Consider the following 21062-nt stretch of genomic DNA (forward strand, 5'->3'; position numbering starts at 1 on the left):
GTCTCTGAACAATGGTGATCTTGATTTTGATGGTGGGGGACTCGCCAGTGATTATGCCGTGGAAGTTGAGAGTAGGTGAGTAGACTGTGTTGTTGGAGACTACCATTTCCTGCCACTTACCAGACCATGGTTGAATATTGAGACACAAGAGACTAGAGATGCTGGAATCTGGAGCAACACACAAAACGCTGGAGGAACTCAGCAGGTCAGGCAGCACCTATGGAGGGAAATGAACAGTCAACATTTACGGTTGAGACCTTTCATCTGGACTGAAAGGTAATGGGGAGATAGCTGGTCTGAAGAGGTGGAAGGAACCTCTGAGTCCAGATGAAAAGTCTTGAGCTGAAACAATGACGCTGCCTGATCTGCTGAGTTCCTCCAGCATTTTGCATGGTTGAATATTGTTTGGGCCTTGCTGCATGCAGGCATGGATTGCTTCTTTTGTAGAGGAGTTCTGTACAGAATTGAACATTATGCTGTCATTAGCATATGTCTCCTGTTCTTTTGAAGAAAAGAAGGTCATAGATGAAGCAGCTGAAAATGGTTGGGATGGGACACTGCCCTAAAGAACTCCTGCAGTGATGTCCTGGGACTGGGATGATTAACCTCCAAGAACTATAACCATCTATCTTTGTGTTGAAGTGTGACTCCAATCAACTTCAATTTTACCAGGGCTCCTTGATGCTACATTCTTTCAAATGTTGCCTTCATGTAGAGGACAGTCAATCTCACCTCACCTCACCTCACCTCTAGAACTCAGCAGTTTGGTCCACGTTTAGGTCAGAGTCATGTGATTTTGGTGAATCCCAAGCTGGGCATCAGAGAGCTGGTTATTGATAGCACTGTCGATGACACCTACAATCAATTTGGTGATGATTAAGAATAAATTGATTGGATGGTAATTAGCCTGATTTGGATTTACCCTGCCTTTTGCTGGCAGGAAGTTCCTGGACGTTATTCCACAATGTCATGTAAATGCCATTGTAGTGATGTACTGCATCATCTTGACCAGAGGCACAACTAGTTTTGGAGCGCAAGTCTTCAGTACAACAGTCGGATGTTGTCTGTTCCCTCTGCTGTATCCAGAACTCGGCTATTTCTTGACAACATGTGGAGTGAATCAGTTTGGCTGAAGACTGACTTCTGTGATGGCAGGGACATCAGGAGGAAATGGAAAGATCATCCACTCAGCACCTCTGGCTGAATGAGGTTGCAAATGTTTCAGCTGTTGCTGAGGGTGGGGATAGTCCTGGAGTCCTCTCCTCCCTTTGCCTACTTAAACTGTCTACCTCCATGACTGGATGTGGCAGAACTGCAAAGCTTTGATCCATTGCTTGGCTGTCTGTTGGGTGCTATTTTTGCCACTTAATGCACACATAATCCTGAGTTGTAGCTTCATTAGGCTGGTATCTTGTTTCTAATGTACGCCTAATGTTGCTTCTGCGCTCCTCATTGATCCATGGTTGATCCCCTAGGTTGTTGGTAATGGTCAAGTGGGCTTCACTGCTTCAATGGATCTCCTGTCAGTCTGGACCTGCTGAGTGACAGTTGCCACGTCTGTGGCTGTGATCTGCTGGTGGGATTCCACTGAGGAATGGCCTCTACATGCGAACTGCTGCTCAGACCAGGTGTTAGGTCAGAAAATCTGAGACATGGGCATGGATCGGTGCAGTAGCGCTGCTGCCTCACTGCTCCAGTGACTTCCGCTGGTGTCTGAGTGGAATTTGCTTGCTCTCTGTGTGGCTGTGTGGGTTTCCTCTCTCATCCCAAAAATGTGGGGGTTGGTAGGTTAATTGTCCCCTCTAAATTGCCCCTGGTGTGTAGGCGAGTGGGAGTCTCTGGGGAGATTTGATGGGAATGTGCGGACAATAAAATGGATGCAAGCAGGATTACTGTAAAAAAAAGGGTGGTTAATGGTTCGTGTGGACTCAATGGGCCAAAAGGCCTTTTTCTGTGCTGTATCTCTGTATGAATCTGATTCTGTAATCCATGCATTTAATGGTGATCCCTGTCCTGCCAAATGGGAAAGATAAATTATATATTTTTTCACAAATTAATTTTGTTTATTTTAATATTATTAATTATTTCCAAGTATCTTAATGTTTTTAACTTTATTTTAGTTTTGTTTTAACATTTAATTGCATGATTTTGATGGCTTTTACATGCTCCTGAGGGTCACACATTTGAAAGTAGTTGAAAATCAGTTACAGGCTTGACAGAAGGCAAAGTTCCCTGACAAAGCCCATCAGAGAGGCGGGGCCTCTGTATGCCTGAGGCCTGGTTGGCGGACTGTTGGGTACAGCAGGCCAGGCTGATCAGCCCATGTCCAGCCCAGGTGTGTGTGGGCAGGTGGGCCTGACCCATACAGTTATGTTGGGTGGGAGGGAGTGTTGGTGAGAGGCATGGGTCACGCCATTGGAAGAAGCACTGGGAGCTTTCACTTAATGCCTAATTGGTCAAATGAAACTTCCCAAGCAGTTTGCCTCGGGCCTCCGATGCTACCAGTGACTATCTGTCACCTCTGCTCCATTCAATGACTTCATCACCACAGCCAGTCTTGCCGCACTCTCCAAAGGGCACGGGAGGTTGACACAAGCGAGAGTGCAATTTGTTTTTATGTTTTAACATTTATCAATTGCAAAGTGTCAGTGAAGACATACATATAGATAGACAGAAGTGGATACATAGCAATAGACAAAGACCTTGATGGCTTTCATGGTATTGTATTGCAAGAAAGGAAGCTGTTCTAGTCCTTCATGACCATTTTGAAGAGCAGTCTAGGTAAATCCCTCTCCCCAGCTCTTTCCTCAGAAACCCTATTTGTTTCTCCATCAAGTACTTATTCATTTCTCTTTGAAATCTGTATGGAATCTATATCCAACACCCTCACCCCTTCCCTCACATGGGATGCAGCTCAAATCTTAACCACTATTAGCTTAATTGGCTTTCCTTGTTCATCGCTAGTTCATTTGCCTGTCTCCTCAGATCTGCGGTTCTTGGGTCATTGGAAACTTTGTCCACATCCAAACTCTTCTTGAGCCAAGAACCTGTAGTTAGTTGCACTGTTGTAATCTCTCACCCTTGAACTATTCCATAAATAATGTGGACGGAGATATGGAGGGAGGAAATGGGATGGGGATGGAGGGGACAGGAATTGGTAGAGGGAATGTGGAAGAATTTCAGCAATTGTTAATTAATTGAATCCAATGGATTGCTTGCGCATTGAGTAGGTTCACACCGTTACATTAAATACTGTTCCAAAACATTAGACACATCCCGATGAAGGGTCTCGACCCGAAACATCAACTATTCATTTCCCTCCATAGATGCTGCCCAGCCTGCTTGAGTGCCTCCAGCTCCTTGTATGTTGCCCAGATTTCCAGCATCTGCAGTCTCTTGAATCTCCTCTCTGGACACACTCTGCAGCACTTGCTATTATTTTGAGTTTGGTGTTAGACTGAAGACTAAGGAGGATGTGGCTTTTCAAGTTCAAATTTACTGTTATAGGCATACACAACCGGTGTAGCAATGCCATGAAACTTACACTGTGCTGCTGTGGCAAAAAGCTATCTTATTGGAGATATAGTGAGTGAAATAAAATGCAAATGTCACCTGGTTATGAAAACTTGCTACTGTGTTATCCTAACTCCAGTATCTGTGCAGGTGCAGGGGAGGAGCTAGAGGGTGTACACTGCAATAGATTTCAGCCTGTGATATTCTCTAGGCCCACCCCCTATAGTGTGTGTGAACAGTGCATAAGGAGAAGAGAGAAGACAAATTGATCAAAGTCGGCCTCCTGCTTCCCTTTCAGTCAATGATATAAGAGGAACTCCCTCCCCAGGTTATTGAGTTACTGTAACCTCTAGCTGTGCTGCACAAAGTTCCAGGCTTCATGATCTGTTTGACTGGCTGTTTGGCCTGATAATGAAGAGGAGGTCCACCTTGGATTTCTGTATTGCCTTTCACAATCTCTGAATATCTCAGCATGCTGTACAACTAATGGACTACTTTCAAGGTGCTATCACTGCTGTATTATAGGAAGCATGCCAGCTAAGCTGTGCACACCAAGCTCCCATAAACAGGAGAGGGATGAATGGCAGATCCATTAAAAGAGTTATTGAAGTGGATTTGGATGCATTAAAAAATGCTTGGAGAGGAATTTAAGGATGAAAATCCAAAAAAAAAGCCGCTGATGCTGGAAATCTGAAACGCTTGGGAAAAACTCAGCAGGTCAGGCAGCATCTGTGGAGAGAGAAAGTGTTTCAAGTCAAACATTCTTCATCAGAATGGAAAGTTGATGTTGGGAAGAAACTTGTAAGGAGATGAGGATGGATGCTTTGAGGTGGGTGGGTAATGCAGCTTTAAAAAAGGAATGTGAAATACCCGAGGAAATGGAGGATGGTTAATGTTAAGTCTTTACTGACTGAAAGATGGTTATTATCGATGAGGCTGCATTTGGAATATTGTATTCAGTTTTGGTCACCCTGCTATAGGAAAAATCCCATTAAGCTGGAAAGAGTGCAGAGGAGATTTACAAGGATGTTGCTGGGACTTGAGGGACTGAGTTATGGAGAGAGAGTGAACAGGTTGGGACTTTATTCATTGGTGTGTAGAAGAATGAGAGTTGATATTACAGAGGTGTGTAGGATCATGAGGGGCATAGATAAGGTGAATGCACACAGTCTTTTTCCCAGAGTTGGGGAATCAAGAACTAGAAGGCATAGGTTTAGAGTGAGAAGGAAGAGATTTAACGGGAACCTGAGGGGCAACTTTTTCACCCAAAAGGTGGCCTGTATATGGGATAAACTGCCAGAGGAAGTGGTTGAGGCAGGTACCTTAACAACATTTGAAAGGTACATGGATAGGAAAGGTTTTGAGGGATACGGGCCAAACACAGGCAAGTAAGGTGAGCTTAGATGGGAAGTTTGGTCAGCATGAACTAGTTGGGCTGAAGGGCCTGTTTCTGTGCTGTATGACTCTATGACCCTATGTTGTGTCTTTATTTAAGAAGGGCTGCAAGGACAAGCCAGGGAACTACAGACTGGTGAGCCTTGCTTCAGTGATGATATTAAGATATTTATTTATTAGTCACATGTACGTCGAAACACACAGTGAAATATGTCTTTTTGCATTGCTAAGAATGTGCTGGGGGCAGCCTGCAAGTGTCACCACTCTTCCAGTGCCAACATAGCATGCCCACAGCTCCCTAACCTGTACGTCTTTGGAATGTGGGAGGAAACCAGAGCACCCAGAGGAAACCCACGCAGACACTGGGAGAACGTACAAACTCCTTACAGGCAGCAGCGGGAATTGAACCCAGGTCGCTGGCGCTGTAATAGCATTATGCTAGCCGCTATGCTACCGTGCCACTACTGGAAGGAATTCTTGGGACAGGATTTACAGATACGTGGATAGGAAAGCTTTAGAGGGATATGGACCAAACACAGGCAAATGGGATTAGCTTAGATAGGCATGTTGGTCAGCGTGGACGAGTTGGGCCAAAGGGCCTGTTTCCGTGCTGTATACTCTGAACCTATGAATCACTGAATGTTGACTGAGAGAGAGCATAGAACTCTGGGACGGCCTCCCAACGTCCCATCAACCCAGCCTCTGTATGTGAGCGTCAGTGTGGGTTTGCAAGCTTGGAGTCCACACTGATTCCCTTGCCACCGAATAGAATCGTAGAATGGTTACTGCACAGAAGAATACCATTTGGTCCATCATGTCCTTGCAGGCTCTTTTCCAGAACAAATCTCTAGTTCCGCCCTCTTTCCCCCACCACCACCACCACTCTAGCCTATCTCTGCAGCCTTGCAAGATTTCCCCCACCACATACTTATCCAATTCTCTCTTGAAGGCCACAGTGGAACCTCCCTCTACCACATCTGCAGGCAGAGCATTCCATATTGCAACCACAGACTTTTTTTAAAAAAAAGCTTTCCCTTGTGTTGCTTTTAATTCTCTTCCCCTTTATATTTTAACCATGACCTCCACTTCTCAACACTTCCACCAACGGGAACAACCTCCTACTACCCACACTGTCTGGACCCGTTATCATTTTACTTATTGTACTTCTTTCAAATCTACCCTCATCCTTCTCTATAAAGAAAACAGTCCCAGCCTCTCAAATCTATTTGTAGTCCCTCGTCCTGGGAGCAGTTCCTGTAAATCTTTTCTAGACCGCTCTAATACCCTCACATCCTTCCTATAATATGGTGACCAGAATTGAACACAATACTTCAGTTGAGGCTGGAGCAATGTTTTATAGAGGTTCAACATAACTTCCCTGATGTTATATTCTGTGCCTTTATTGATGGAGCCCAAAATTGCATATGCCTCTTTAACTGCTTTGTCCAGGTGAAGAGGGGTGACAGGGAGGGGAGAGTGGGAATAGCGACAGAAGCTGGGATGTGACAGGTGTGAAGATGGATCCACTTATTGGCTGCCAACTCTTGCTCCACCACTTATATTGGCTGCCTCCCCTCTATCTTTCAGTTCAGATGAAGGGTCTTGATCTGAAATGTCTACTGTCCATTTCCCTCCACAGATGCTGCCTGACCTGCTGAGTTCCTCCAGCTTTTTGTTTCTGCTCCAGATTTCAGCATCTGTAGCTTCTTAATTTTATTTATAGTGTGGTAACAGGCCCTTCCGGCCCAACGAGTCCACGCCGCCCATTTTAAACCCCCAAATTAACCTACCCGTACATCTTTAGAATGTGGGAGGAAACCGGAGCACCCCGGAGGAAACCCATGCAGACACAGGAGAACGCACAAACTCTTTACAGACAGCGGAAATCGAACCCCAATCGCTGGCGCTGTAATAGTGTTGCACTAACCGCTATGCTACCTTGTGTCTCCATTTTGTCACTTGCAATGATTTGTGCACACTTGCTCCCAGATACCTCCTGCACCCCACTTGGAGTTCTATATTGCCTCTCACTCATCCTACCAAAGTACAGTATCTCGCATTTCTCCACATTAAACTTCTTTTGCCATGCACCTGCCCATTCCACCACCGTGTTTATATCCCGCTGCAGTTCACCACTATCCTCTTCACAGCTGACAATACTGCCAATAGCTCACACTGGCATTCACATTGAAGCATTTACACAAGTAACAGACCCGTTTCTTGAATCTAGTGGAAAGTGGAACAGTGGCCTGGAATGAACTGGAGGGCAGAGGACACTGGTGCAGGGAAGGTTTCGGGGATTGAACCCTAAATCTCACCTTCACAACTTGGGAAGAAGTGGAACCTTAAGGAAAGTCTGAAAATAATATTTAGGCTGGGTGCCAACTCACCAGCATGGATGATCGTACAGTGCTCCTTTGCTCCATTGACACTACTCTATTCTTTTATATCAGTCTTAAACACCGCAGTTTACTTAAACTATATTTAGCAATAGTCATGAACCTGCCAAGATAGTATCAGACTTGCACTGCACACACCAAAATATGTTCTATCGCCAACTCTACAGTAGCTCAAAGCCCTGGAGCTATGTGATTTGTTGATGCCTGAAAATATTTAATATTTACAGCAGACTATGATTATATTTTTCCCCAGAGGACTGTTTTCAATTTTTTTTGTTGGAAGAAAAGAGCTCGCCAAATACAGATTGCTGCACTGCCTCGCGTGGAGCCATGTACAAGATCATTAGATATTGAACGGACAGATGGATAAAAAGCAGGCAGTTTGTGGTGTTCACTGGAGTAGTGAAATAATGCAATTATCCTGCTTATCATATTGAAGCTCATCAGAGTATTTCATTCAGTACTTGGATAAATGAGATGCAGTGTTTGTTATTGAGAGGGCAGGGTCAAACAGAGTAGCCCAGCTAGTAGAGCCGCTGCTTCACAGCTCTAGCCACCCAGGTTTGATCCTGACCTCCAACGCTGTCTGCGTGGAGTTTGCACATTCTCCTTGGAACTGGAGCACCGCACAGTCATTCCAGGTGCTCTGGTTTCCTCCCAGAACCCAAAGACGTGGGGGTTGGTAGACTGCTGTAAATTTACCTTTAGACTGTAGGTGACTGGTGGAATCAGGGGAAGAGTTGATGGGAATGTGGGGGAGAGGGAGTAAAATAGGATTCGTGCAAGTGGTTGGCACAGACTCGGTAGGGTAAAAAGCCAGTTTCAATGCTGCATGGCCCTATGGTGCATGACCTTCTCCAGGTTGGGTACAGGGGTGTAGTGGGTACAGGAGTGTGGTGGGTATAGGCTGTTATTCCTCCTCCCCACAGTAGGAGGGCCCGTATCTGTCCATAAAATGTGTGGACTTGATGTACCCTCCCAAAAAGGGTCAGATTTAAATTCAGGTATAAACTGGAGGAAAGAAAGGTGGTGTGCAGTCAATGGGTTGCAAGAGGTAGAGACTTGAAGTCTGTTGAATTTTGCAACTGAGACATGCCCAATTCTTCCATTGAGCAAGAATGATGTGTCAGGGATAGAGACCGAGCATGGGACTTTGAGAGTGGAAAAAGCATTGTCACATCGCACTGACTGTGATATTGGGAGGAGATCGACACACTTAGCACTGAATATGGTTCAAAGTTGGTCAGTGGACCACCTATCATGTGATTCAGTGCAGGCTATGTATAATATTCAGGTCTTAACCTTCTGGTGAGCTTTGCCAAGCACTGTCCTGAGACCCAGATACACATACCACATACGCAAAGAAGTGACCTCTCCCAGGATTGTGAGAGTCTATCTCGTGACTCTTAACATTTGTTTTAATATCAACAACAACCACACAGTACTTTACCTGCTGACGATACCTGTGTGACTGCACTCACAATTCCCCACTGGTGTCAGTAATTGAGCAGACTTCTCTGGACCGAGCAGCTAGGAGCTTCTGATGTTTGGATAATGAGCAGCCCAAGTTAGTCTTGAGCTTTCCATCCCATCTCTTCAGGATGGCTCTCGGAGATGCTTTGAAATGTTGAGCAGGTCCGTTTGGGTGGTTAAAGGAGATGATGTAATAGCAATTGAATTGTATCATTTATAACTAAGGCAGGTGCAGTGGGTGGTGGTCAGTGTGCGTTTATCTGTTCTACTCTCCAGAAGAGTAGGTCTCCACATGCTGAATTGATATCCAGTCAGCCTACGAGAAGAGGCCTTCAATGAAAACGGGGAGCAACAGAAGGTAATGCACTTAGTCTTGATCAACAGCAACAGGAGAAGGTACTTCTGACAACTGCACCGATGGCAGTGCAGACTGTCTCCAACATCTTCTACCAATACTTCTCTTTCAGTTGAATTGACACTGGCTGTTCACTCAGCCCTCTTCATCATGATTTCCAAGATACCTACTTCTTGCTCTTGGTATTTTCCCCAATGCTGCGGGGAGGGAAATTTCTTCATTGTGCTTCTCTAGAGAATCTAAACTTTATATTCTTTTTTTCATTGGTTGGGGGAATTCCATTAAAGCAGCACATATTAGTAATCTAACCCTCAAATAGTTTTCCAGATTCTAATTTAAGGTAGCACGTTGAAGAACAGATACCTTGGTTAACCCAGTTATGAGAAAATCAGTCTCTCGGTTGAATGTCATTCATACAGTATTTGTTATGAACGTGTGCCTGTTTTGAACTCTTCAAAACAGAATATTTTTCCTCCTCTTTTGCAAGTAGCTCTTTATCTTTCTTTTGTTATTTGTCAGTGTTTGCCGATCACATTTTTGCAAACATCAAGTTTCTGCAGGCTTGGCAGGCCCTCGCCAACACCATTGTGTAATGTTGAAACCAACAATTAACAGATATTTTTGAAGATCAGCAGTAATAATTCAAAGAATAATGATGGCTTACCTGTAAACATCGATATCCAGTCTTATGGCTATGACGATCTTCCTCTTCTCTCTCACTCTCTCTTCCTCTCTCTCTCTCTTTCTCTTTAAACTATTAAATTCACTGGCCTCTCTCCACCCATTCAAAGCCCACCTACAGCTGTTTTGGATCTAGCAGCGATCATCTGAGGTTGGTTTTGTGTGTGCGTGTAGGAGAAGGCAAGCACGCACATACTGAGCTTCTGCTCCTCTCTGCCTCTGGTCTGGGTGTTGTTGGCCATTGGAGGAAGTGGCTTCCGCAGGCAGACTGCTGGAGGTAAAGTGCTGAGTTAGAAAAGGTTAGCCTAGCTAATGGTGGCGCCGCACGAGGAAGGGCGAATGTGAGTGATGTCAGAGAGCCTCGGGGCTGTGGAAGGTATACACACAGACACGGAGACACACAGGCAGAGACAAGCAGACACATGCAGGCAGAGACACAGACATGCATACAGAGACTGGCAGACAGAAGCATTCATGCACACATACCTATGTACACATAACACATACACACAAAACAAATGGTCATATATGCACCAAAATAGTACATGATATATAGTGAATAATAGTTCTGTTGTACAGTCAGTGAAACATTTTAAAGAATATTCACTGTTCTGATGTAGTGTAAAGGCAGCACCTGGATTGTGCACAGCAAGCTCCCACAAGCAGCACTTAATTTTATTTAAGCATATGCAGTGTGGCTAAAATTCACAGAATGAATTCTGCCCACTGGTTAGGTCATCTGTTGTCCAGATGGTTTCCCATCCAAGTACTGACCAGCCCTGACTCTGCTCAACGGCACCATCTAACAGGGATAGAGCATACATCACAGAAACAGGCCCTTCAGCCCACTGAGTTCACACTGACTATCAAGCACCCCATTTGTACTAATCCTGTTTTTATTTCCATTAGGTTCCCGTAGATTCTACACACTAGGGGCTATTTAGTGTCCAATTAACCTGCCAACCAGCACATCTTTGGGATGTGAGAGGAAACCGGAGCACCCGGACTAAACCCATGCAGTCACAGAGAAAGTGCAAACTCCACACAGGCAGAGGTCAGGTTGCAGGAGCTGTGAGGCAGCAGCTCTACTAGTCGCACTTTTGTGCTGCCCCAGTGCTGAACTGTTCCTCCCTGATGTGATAATGAGCAGATTTAGTGATGCCGCATAGGTGTGGATATCAGGCAGGACACCTAACTCCCCTGCTGTTTGAAATAGTGCTGTCGGATCATTCATATCCAGCTGTGAAGGCAGGGGTTGAAACCTCATCGTGCAGATGGCACCTCTGAGAATGCAGCACTCCTGCAGCGCTGCAGAGGAGCATCAGCTGATTTTTTTTTGAGCTGTATTGGGGCATGAAGCCACATAGGACTGAGAAAAGAGTAGTACTGACAAGGGCAAGAAGAGGGTAATGTGGGAAGAGTGGACACAACAGGTTGATGTTGTTGAAGAGGGAATATGATGGGTGCAGAATCACAGACCAGCTCTTTCAGCAGCTGGAGACCCTGTCGTATCAGGCGCCTACCTCTGTACAGGCAGACAAGTCGCAGGTGCTGAAGTCTTCCTCCAGAACCCAGGACACATTACAGGCAGTCCCCAGGTTATGACAGGGTTCCATTCCCGAGAACTTTTTGCGACCCGAACTGTTCATAAGTCGGAAATGAACAAAAACTGCGTGGGAGAGCGAGCAGGGTGCGAGAAGCGCGGTCGCCAGATGGCCCTCACTAACTCAGTGAGCAAGTGAATCTGCTCAGCTCGGCCCAGTCCCCGATTGTTACAGCTTGGGGATGGGGGAGCTGCAATGCACTGGGAAGTATCCCGTTCCCACCCGGCAGAAGATACCTGCAGCTCCACAGCAGCCAACAAATCCATCCCACCGGTCTCCCAAACGCTCACGGTCCATAAGTCGGGTGTTTGTAAACAAGGGAGGGCTTGTATTCACAGTGCAGGTGACCTCCTAACGATTGTGTTCATTTGCACAGCTGAGGTTGCTGGCTGCAGTTTGTATAAATAACCTTGATCATCACTGGCTTATTGTAAGAATAAATTCTGCCTCATCGTACGATAACACATGCAGACACACCCAGGCAAGCAGACTTCCAAACAGCTATCCTCTCCCTACTCAATGTTTAGTTAATCCCACATGTAGTTGTAGTTCACATGGAAGGAAGGTCCAGCATGGGAATTGGCCAGCAAATTTCAAAAATCCATCTCAGTTCCCCCCCCCCCCCCCCGTGTATTCCAGTACTTTACCTTTCCGTTAGTCTATTGGGAAGCTGTGTTGTAATTCTCCCGTATCTGCTACCACATTTAAGGAAGTTCTGAGCTTTTGTGTTTTGTAACCAGTGCACCTAAAAGCACACGTTTTGTTTCTGGGTGTGGAGACCTCACTGAACGAGACAATAAATTCTGCTGAAAGCAGGAAATGATTGGCTTGTTTAGGCCAAGGTGGACAATTGCACCCAAGTCCAACATTTGGAGACTTTGCACCTGTCCAGGCTGCACGTGAATCCACATCACACTCTGCTTCCTCTCCACAGATGCTGCCTGACCTGCTGCAGATATTAACACCCTAACTTCAATATTTTACTATCCCAGTCGATAATAACACTCCCTCTTCTTGTCTTAACTTCCTGGTCAATTGCTTGCCACACTTCTGAATGTAAAAGTGCAGTTTGAATTGAAACAGTCTACCTTTTTGTCTTGGGGCTGGTTGCTGGTAGAGAGAAGAGACCGTCATTCTGTCAGATTCGAACCAGTGCATTAACCCAGTATACCAGGAGTTGAGGTGTGTTGTCTAAACCTATTTTAAATATGACTTTTTTTCTCCCAGTAATTAAACTTTAATGAATAAATAGACTGGTCTGATCTATTTGATTGCTACAATACTTTGCATGTCAAGATACTACAATTGAGGGCTCAGAACTCCACAGCATCCTCTACAGAGCATCCTGCACCTGTCTGAATAGGGAAAGCTTCCAAAGGTCTCAGCAGTCAATCAACCTGTGAATCATACCGGGAAATTATAACAGTGAATCCAATATTGAGTCAGGTATAGAAAGCAAAATAAAGAGAGGGAAAGTAAGTTTGGATTGATAGGGGGACAAAAGAGAAAAAAGACAAAGAAAATGTTAAAAGTCAGCTTAATTTTCTTTTAAAACTTTAACAATTAAAATTGGAAAGGATGAAATTCTGTACTTGTTCGTTTCTGAGGCCCAGAGGAGTTATAAGATATTTAAGGCTTCACGTTATTAGAAGTGTGCATAGACTGAAAGAGTCAAGCCTGAACCTTAAGAGTCAAGCCTGTGCTTAAATGGATTTTGTTTCAGCACAACTTAGGGTAGAATGGTGAATCCTGGGTGGTGACGTTCAGATCTTCAGTGTTCAGTTGTACATTTGCGCTGACCTGAGGTTGCTGGCTAAAGTATGTAAAAATAACCTTAATCGCCATTGGCTTGTGATTATAATAATAAATTCTGCCACATTGTAGGATAAGGAAGGCCCAACACGAAACATGGACTGCAAATTGTGTCAGAATTCCCTTGTCTTTGCCCGTGCATAGAAGGCAGAGAGCCACTTTGCAATGTTGCCTTTCTGCAAATACTTTCCACGCTCTACTTCCTGGCAATGTTTACCTCCTATTGCAGCCTGTTTCCTGGCTGTTGGCCATCTTATATTACCATGTCAATTTAGAAGAGGTAGCCCATAAGGAAATATTTTTATTGCTTGGAGTCATTGTGGCCATAGCTGGCACTTCCCTCACCTGAGGGCTGGGGTAAAGGGTGGGGGCATCTCGTCTGCTTCATGTTTTTCCCTTCCCTCCACACGCAGTCTGAGAGAGGTGGCATGCCAGTCAACTCAGGCTGAGACTCGAACCTGGGACACCCATAAGCTGTATGACTCAGCTACCAGGCGTATTAAACAGCCCAGCCGCCGGGAGAGCCCCAGCTGCGTCTTCTGTGTGACAGTGTGGGTGTGGAGTGTTTGAAGCTTTTAACATGCCTAAAATAATTATCTACTTTGACAGATTCTAATCTGGCTCAGTTGTTCCCTTCGATGTTAATGCACTATTGTACCACCCCTTCCTTCATGACTCAATATTTCCATTTCACTGACTTTGCTGTCTAGGGCAGAGTCGATGTTTATGAACAGCTTGGCAATGAAAGCAGTGCATGTTACCCCCAGCACTGGGCTGGTTGACCCTTTGTAATCACACTTGAGATGTGGGCATTGCTGTGTGATCTGAACTGGATGGCTTGCAGGGCCATTTTAGAGGGTGGTTAAGGGTTGGCCACACTGTCTGTTGTCTCAAACGTCAAACAGTGTAAGGACAATGGGTTTCCTTCTCTGCTTGGGCATCAGTGAACCAGATGGGGTTTTCTGCTCTCTGAAGCCACCGTGGTCACTGTCACTAACACTGGGTTTTTATTGCAGGTGTTGTGGTGGGATTTGAACCCGCGTTTCCACATTTGGAATGCAGAACCAGGATGCCACCATTCCTGTTCTTTTTATCGCAACGATACTGGCCTGGCACCACTGTTCTGAACACCGGAGGAGCGTGAACAGCATTGTCGCAGGAGAAGGAGGACCTGTTTAACTGAGCTCCTGTTGCAGGAACTGATGATTAAATCTGCTTCATTTGGAGTGAAGAGGTTTGGAGAGAATTCCGAATGTCCCTCAGCATCAGCTGTCAGAGTTAAAGTCATAAAACCTGGACTGATCACACTGCTGTAACAACGTCAGTAACAAGCAAATCTGCTTAAGATGTAAGCATATGGGCATGTTAATCTGGAGGCATTCAGCCAATAAAGTCACGTTCAACATTTGCCTGGTCTCTGGTGAGGAAGTCGTCGGTGTCATTGCACATGGACCATCACCATCTCTGGTTCCCGAACTCACTGTGCATCAGGTGTCACCCTCTCGAGCAAACTGTCTCGACAGCAGCTTGGAATGTTTAGCTTAGCCCTGCAAGGAACCAAAAGCTAAACAGTTCATCTCACCTCTGCTGAGTGATACAGGGTGAGCTGTTGTGGGTAAATCAGAACAGGATGCATAAATCTCGTTGTTTACTCAGAAGGCAGAGTCTTGAGGGTGTTTAGAGGGGCAGATTTCTTAATGTTATTTTTCTTTTAAGCAGTTTGACAGTATACTGTAACCATTCAATAAGAAAACTGGAAAGGAAGACATTTGTCTTTGAACCTCTGCTGTCCAAGCCTAGATTTAGGGAGTGTTATTACAGGAAAATCAAGGGAAGGAGCTAATATGTGGCAAGAGGGAAGGATTCCATATTACTGGTCCTTGACTATGCAGACCCAATAGACAATTCAGTTTCTCGCTGTGAAGGTAACAGTGATTTCAGTGATAGCTCTGGAAAGTGGTGAAAAAACACTCCAGGAAGGGTAAGGAAAACAGGAAAGTTGGTAGTAAGGAAGGAAAATGCAATGTTAGCATTCATTTCGAGAGGACTAGAATATAAAAGCAAGGATGTAATGCTGAGGCTTTATAAGGCGTTGGTTGATCACATTTAGAGTACTATGAGCAGTTTTGGGCCCCATATCTAAGGAAGGATGTACTGGGGTTGGAGAGGGTCCAGAGGAGGTTTACAAGAATGATCCTGGAAATGAAAGGGTTAACGCATGAGCGTTTGATGGTTCTGAGACTGTACTTGCTGGAGTTTAGAAGGATGAGAGGGATCTACGGAATATTGAAAAGCCTGGATTGAGTGGACGTGGAGAGGATGTTTCTAGTAGTGGGAGAGTCTGGGACAAGAGGTCACAGCCTCAGAATAGAAGGACGTCCCTTTAGAAGTGAGATGAGGAGGAATTTATTGAGCCAGAGGGTGGTGAATCTGTGGAATTCATTGCTACAGATGTTGTGGAGGCCAAGTCATTGGGTATATTTAAAACGGAGGTTGATAAGTTCTTGATTCGTAAGAGCATTAAAGGTTATGGGGAGAAGGCAGGAGAATGGGGTTGAGAGGGAAAAATAAATCAGCCATGATCGAATGGCAGAGCAGACTTGATGGGTCAAATGGCCTAATTCTGCTCCAAGCTTTGTGGTCTTATGGAGAGTAATTTTTTTTTATGTATTAAAGTGGGAGAGATTTTTGCCTGGAAATTATGTCGTAGTATGATGTTTATGTGCACTGCATAGCATGGCATTGATGGTGTGGGACTTGCTGCGAAGTCGGAGATTTTCCTTCGGGGACCCCCTTGGTGTTTGACGTGCTGGAGCGCACAGGAGGCTGAAGATGCACAGTGGTATTCCCAAATAACTCCATTCCCAACATTCCCAATATGTTAATTTGGCACAATATCGTGGGCCGAAGGGCCTGTTCCTGTGCTGTACTGTCTTGTGTTCTATCGTCCACAAAATTCATTCGCAAAGCCTTGGCTTGTGGAAGATACGGACAATTCGTGGTGAAGCAGGACTTTTAAAGATCCCAGCTTATGGAGTCGTGCACTGCAACTCTCCTTCAGGTAGTCCACTGCCCCCATTCCCCACCCTCTTCCCCCAATCCCCTCCACCCTGATCCCACCACAACTTCCCACAAAACAATGGGCTCCCGATCCTACCAGGTACTGCCTATTTAACTTGTGCAGCACAGAAGAATTTTGCAGGCTTATAAGTTTACCATACAGACATAGACAAGGTTGCATGATCTGCATGAAGGTGCAAAAATATATTGAGTAAAATTAGTGACTATTAATGTGGAAGGTTGGCATAAGGCTGCAGAGTTGAAGTTGGAATTTACTTGGAGAGCCATAGTTTGAGAAGGAAGTAAGGTAGCTGCATTAATAGCTATGCTAGAGCATTAAATAATTTACACATTTTTAATGCCTTTTGTCAGCCAATGAATTGTTCTCAGTGTCATTGCTCCTATTTAGGCAAACTTGGCAGTTACATTTTGCACAGCACAATCCCACAGCTTGAGGTGAGGAGTCCATTTTAGGTTGGAGCAGAACCATGGAAATTCTTAGCACAGAAGAAGGCCATTCAGCCCATTGTGTCCATACTGGCCAACAATGCACCTTTTGTTACTCACATTTCCTGGCCCTTCATAGCCTTGCAGATCACAGCAGGTAATGTTTAAATGTGGCGAGGGTTAATGCCTCCAGCATCCCTTCAGGCAGCGAGTTCCATACTTACAAATTTCTTTTTGAGTCCCTTCTAATCCTTCTGCCAGTTAGTGTAAATTCTCCAACCTCACTCGCAACCCTCCCTGCAAAGGGAAATGGACCTTTCTGTTTGCCCTACTGGAGCTCCTATAATTTTAAATACCACATTGAAATCACCTCTTCATCTTCTTGCACCCCCTCAGGGGATAAAAAGCAACTCCAGCCGAAACAGGCTCTCATAATTATAATTCTCCAGCCCCAGTAACATGTAAATCTCCTCTTCACCCTTTTAGAGTGTTGTCACATCCTTCATGTATTGTGCTCGCCAGATCTACTCAGTAACTTGAGCTGTGGCCTAACTAGTGTTTTGTACAATGCTTGTCTTCTATGCCCATGCTAGCAGAATGACAGATGAAAGTTCACTCAATTATGGGAGAGCTTCCACTTTTCACAACTTGGGAATGATGCGGAAACAGAATGCATTGAGTTGGCATTATGGAAGAGAAGTACTTCTCCACTGGCAGGTTATTGTAGCATACGAATTGGTGGAAACGAAACAGAGGAAGCGATATGGTTAACTCACAATAACATGCAGGAAAATAGGCTCATAACAATGGGTGACTGACTGAAGTTCCCGGAGTGAAGAGGAAAAAATCTAAAATTAGATGATGACAAAAAGAAGCAATAGGCCAAGTCTGCAGCTAATAATGCCCAGAAAATTATTCATCATGAAAAATAAAGAGAAAAAGAGCAGAAACATTTGAGGTTTTATCAGGCAAAAACAGCCAAGAAGCAAGATGTGCCTCTCAGTGTTATACTGTTGCGCGCGCATGCACGCGCACGCACACACACACACACACACACACACACACAGAAATAAATGCATATTTTGCTGTAATTTTCAGGATAAGATCAACAAGGAAAAGGGAATTGTGTCACTCAGAGCTGAAGTCAACTCAAGCCATGATCTAATTGCCTCAGACTCGAGAAGCTGAATGAACTCCTCCTATTCCTCTGTTCAGCTGAAATCTCATGAGATATTGTTACAGGAAAATCCTTTCTAATAATTTCCTGTGTGTCTGATAAGTGAAAAAATATTTTAGAAAGTAGGTAATAAATGCCTCTGGTTTACAGGAATTCAGTGAGCATTTCACTCTGATGGAATTTGGTACATCCTCTGAATCATTGCTGCACACATGAATCACGGTCGATAAAATCACAGGAAGCTTTTAGAGGCGGTCAATGAAATTTTAGTGGCCAAAAGTACTGTCTGTATTAAATGGGTGCTCTGGATTCCTGAACACAGCTGATGCATGTTTATGTTGGACACTTCTTTTCACTTATTGCTGCTGAATAAGTTCTCAACCTGCAAAATTAGGCATAAAAGCAGAAGTACTCTGCAGCAACTGTGGAAAGGGGAACAAAGTTATAATGATAATCTTTGGGAACCTTTGGGAAAGAGTGATGTCTACTTCTATGTATTGCTCAGTTCACTGGAGGTAGGATTTTCAAATGTGCACTGTCAATGGCAGATTAAAACAAATTGCAATGTGAGTTTTAGCATATTGAGGGGCTCTTTTGGTATTACACAGTTTCAAAGCTGCAAAAGCCAGCATTACTTCCAAACCCAAAGAGGTGTTGCCTAAAGTTGGGATCGACCCTGGTATTTTGAGTGATTGAGTGAGTGACATGGTGGCTTTTTAGCATAACCCTAATTAAATCAATTGTAGGGAAAGAAAACTGTCCAATTTTGTATGGTGGGGACTTTTTATAGTTGGAATGCCAACCAGGGCATCAAGGACATGTACAAGAGATGATGTCTCAGGAAGGTGGTATCCATCATCAGGAACTCCCACCATCCAGGCCATGCCCTCTTCTCAATGCTGCACCAGGCGGGAAATACAGGAGCCTGAAGACACACACCTCAAGGTTCAACAACAGCTTCTTCCCCACTGCCATCGGGTTCTTGAACCAGCCTGAAAAATCTTGGCACTACATTGAGCTATATTTTTTCTCTTTCTCTCAATCTTGCACTCATGTCATTATGTTGACTTTTTGTTGTTTATTTTGCACACATTTAAGTTATGTATATATGTATATGGGTGGCACGGTAGCATAGCGGTTAGCACGACGCTATTACAGCGCTAGCAATCGGGGTTCAATTCTTGTCGCTGTCTGTAAGGAGTTTGTACGTTCTCCTGTGTCTGCGTGGGTTTCCTCCAGGTACTCCGGTTTCCTCCCACATTGCAAAGACGTACAGGTAGGTTAATTTGGGTTTAAAATGGGCGGCGCGGACTCGTTGGGCCGGAAAATCCTGTTACCACGCTGTAAATAAAAATTTAAATTTAAAATTTAAAAATTTTAAAAATATTTTATGTTAATTTAAGGTTATGTTGACTTGCATTTGTCCTTATAATGTACTCTTGCTGCAAAAAGCTAATTTTCATGGCATCTATACCCTATGTATGTATGCCTATGACAAAAACTAACTTGAATTTGGGGGTTCTGAGTTGTACTGTTACTGGGAATGTTGAGTAGAGAGAGTTGATACATACAATGGAGTGTAAATAGATGTGGAGTTTTCTATTGTTTCCAAAGACCTAATACATCATTTGGTTACCCTGCTATAGGAAAGTTGCCATTAAGTTAGAAAGAGTACAGAGGAGATTTATGAGGATGTTGCCAGGACTTGTGGGATTGGTTATGGAGAGAGGTTGAGCAGGTTGGGAGAATGAGGGGCGATCTTACAGGGGTGTATAAAACCGTGAGGGGTATAGATAGGCCAATGCGCACGGCCTTTTTCCCAGGGTTGGGGAATCAAGAACTAGAGGGCATAGGTTTAAGGTGAGATTTAATAGGAACCTGAGGGGCAACATTTTCGCCCAGAAGGTGGTCATTACATTGGAAAGTACTGTCAGAGGAAATGGTTGAGGCAGGTACATTAACGACATTTAAAAGGTACTTGGACAGGTACATGGATAGGAAAGGTTTAGGGGGATATGGGCCAAATGGGACTAACTTAGATGGGAATCTTGGTCAGCATTGACCAGTTGGGCCAAAGGGCCAGTTTCCGTGCTGCCTGACTCTATAACGTCAGTATACATGGTAGACTTTGATCAGGCACCGATTGACCATAAGACCCTTTCAGCTTCCCATCTAGTATATAGTACACATTTATAGCAGATAAATGGGGCATTCTGCCACTGGGATCCAGGCCATTCACTGTACGTCTTTACACTATCAGCATTGCCTTCAAGTCAGATATTTGGCCAACTTGCCCTTGATTGTAGCAATGCTGTCAATCTCAGCTGCCCCATGTGGTAGTCAGTTCATGTGGTAATTACTCTCTGGGCTAAAGTTTCTCTTGAACTCTGTTTGGATTTGGTGATGTTTATCTTCTGTTTCCGGTTCCTGGTGCTAAATTCCTGAGGTGAATTTGTTGCCTGAGTTGACCAGTGGGAATCCTTGATACTGTTTTCCTGCAGAAGTGTTCCAGCTTTGTGCATTGATGTAACTTCGCAAATCCCCACTAGTATTGTGGATATCTTGTTTAGTGCAATTTTTTTTCAGGAAAACTAAATCAATCTTGACATTTTTTCTGTATTTTTTTAATGTATTCACCTTTTATTCATCACTGACATTTATTGCCCATCCATGGATGCCCTTGAGAAGGTGATGGTGAGTCATCTTTGAACCACCGAGGTCCTTTCAGGGAATTGACTCCCACGGTGTCAATGGCAAGGGTTCCAGCAACAGTGAAGAGACAGCGAGTGACCTACTTCCAAGTCAAGATGTGTGTGTGACTGCAAAGGGAATCCACAAGTGGTAGTGTTCTCATGCACTTGCTACCCTTGTTCATTGTGGTTGTGTGATGGGGGATTGCATCACCTATTGGTAAACCATCCATATTAAAGTAAAATTCGGCACCATTCACTTAGTTACACCTCACCTGTGAGTAAACTAGATAGTTGTCAGTTTCATCGGGAACTTTTATGATTTTTCCCTTGCAATGCAAGGCTCCACATCCTACGCAGTGAATAACAATGCCCTCCTTGTTTACTTCTCATTCCCTGCCTCCTCCACGTTATTGATGCAGAGCAGTTTTCCTTTGATTGTGGTCTCAGTCAGTT

General features: G+C 44.4%; 1 long non-coding RNA gene across 2 annotated transcripts in view; it reads left to right on the forward strand.

The window, feature by feature from the left end:
- Positions 1 to 14641, forward strand: part of LOC127574350 (uncharacterized) — a 127819-nt gene extending 113178 nt beyond the window's left edge. For both annotated transcript variants that reach the window (XR_007956905.1, XR_007956904.1), the window contains exon 4: positions 14249 to 14641. This is a non-coding gene — a long non-coding RNA (uncharacterized LOC127574350). The remainder of the gene's footprint in view (positions 1 to 14248) is intronic.
- The last annotated feature ends 6421 nt before the right edge of the window (positions 14642 to 21062 follow it).

This window comes from Pristis pectinata, chromosome 9, assembly GCF_009764475.1.
Source record: "Pristis pectinata isolate sPriPec2 chromosome 9, sPriPec2.1.pri, whole genome shotgun sequence".
Taxonomy (NCBI): Eukaryota; Metazoa; Chordata; class Chondrichthyes; order Rhinopristiformes; family Pristidae; genus Pristis; species Pristis pectinata.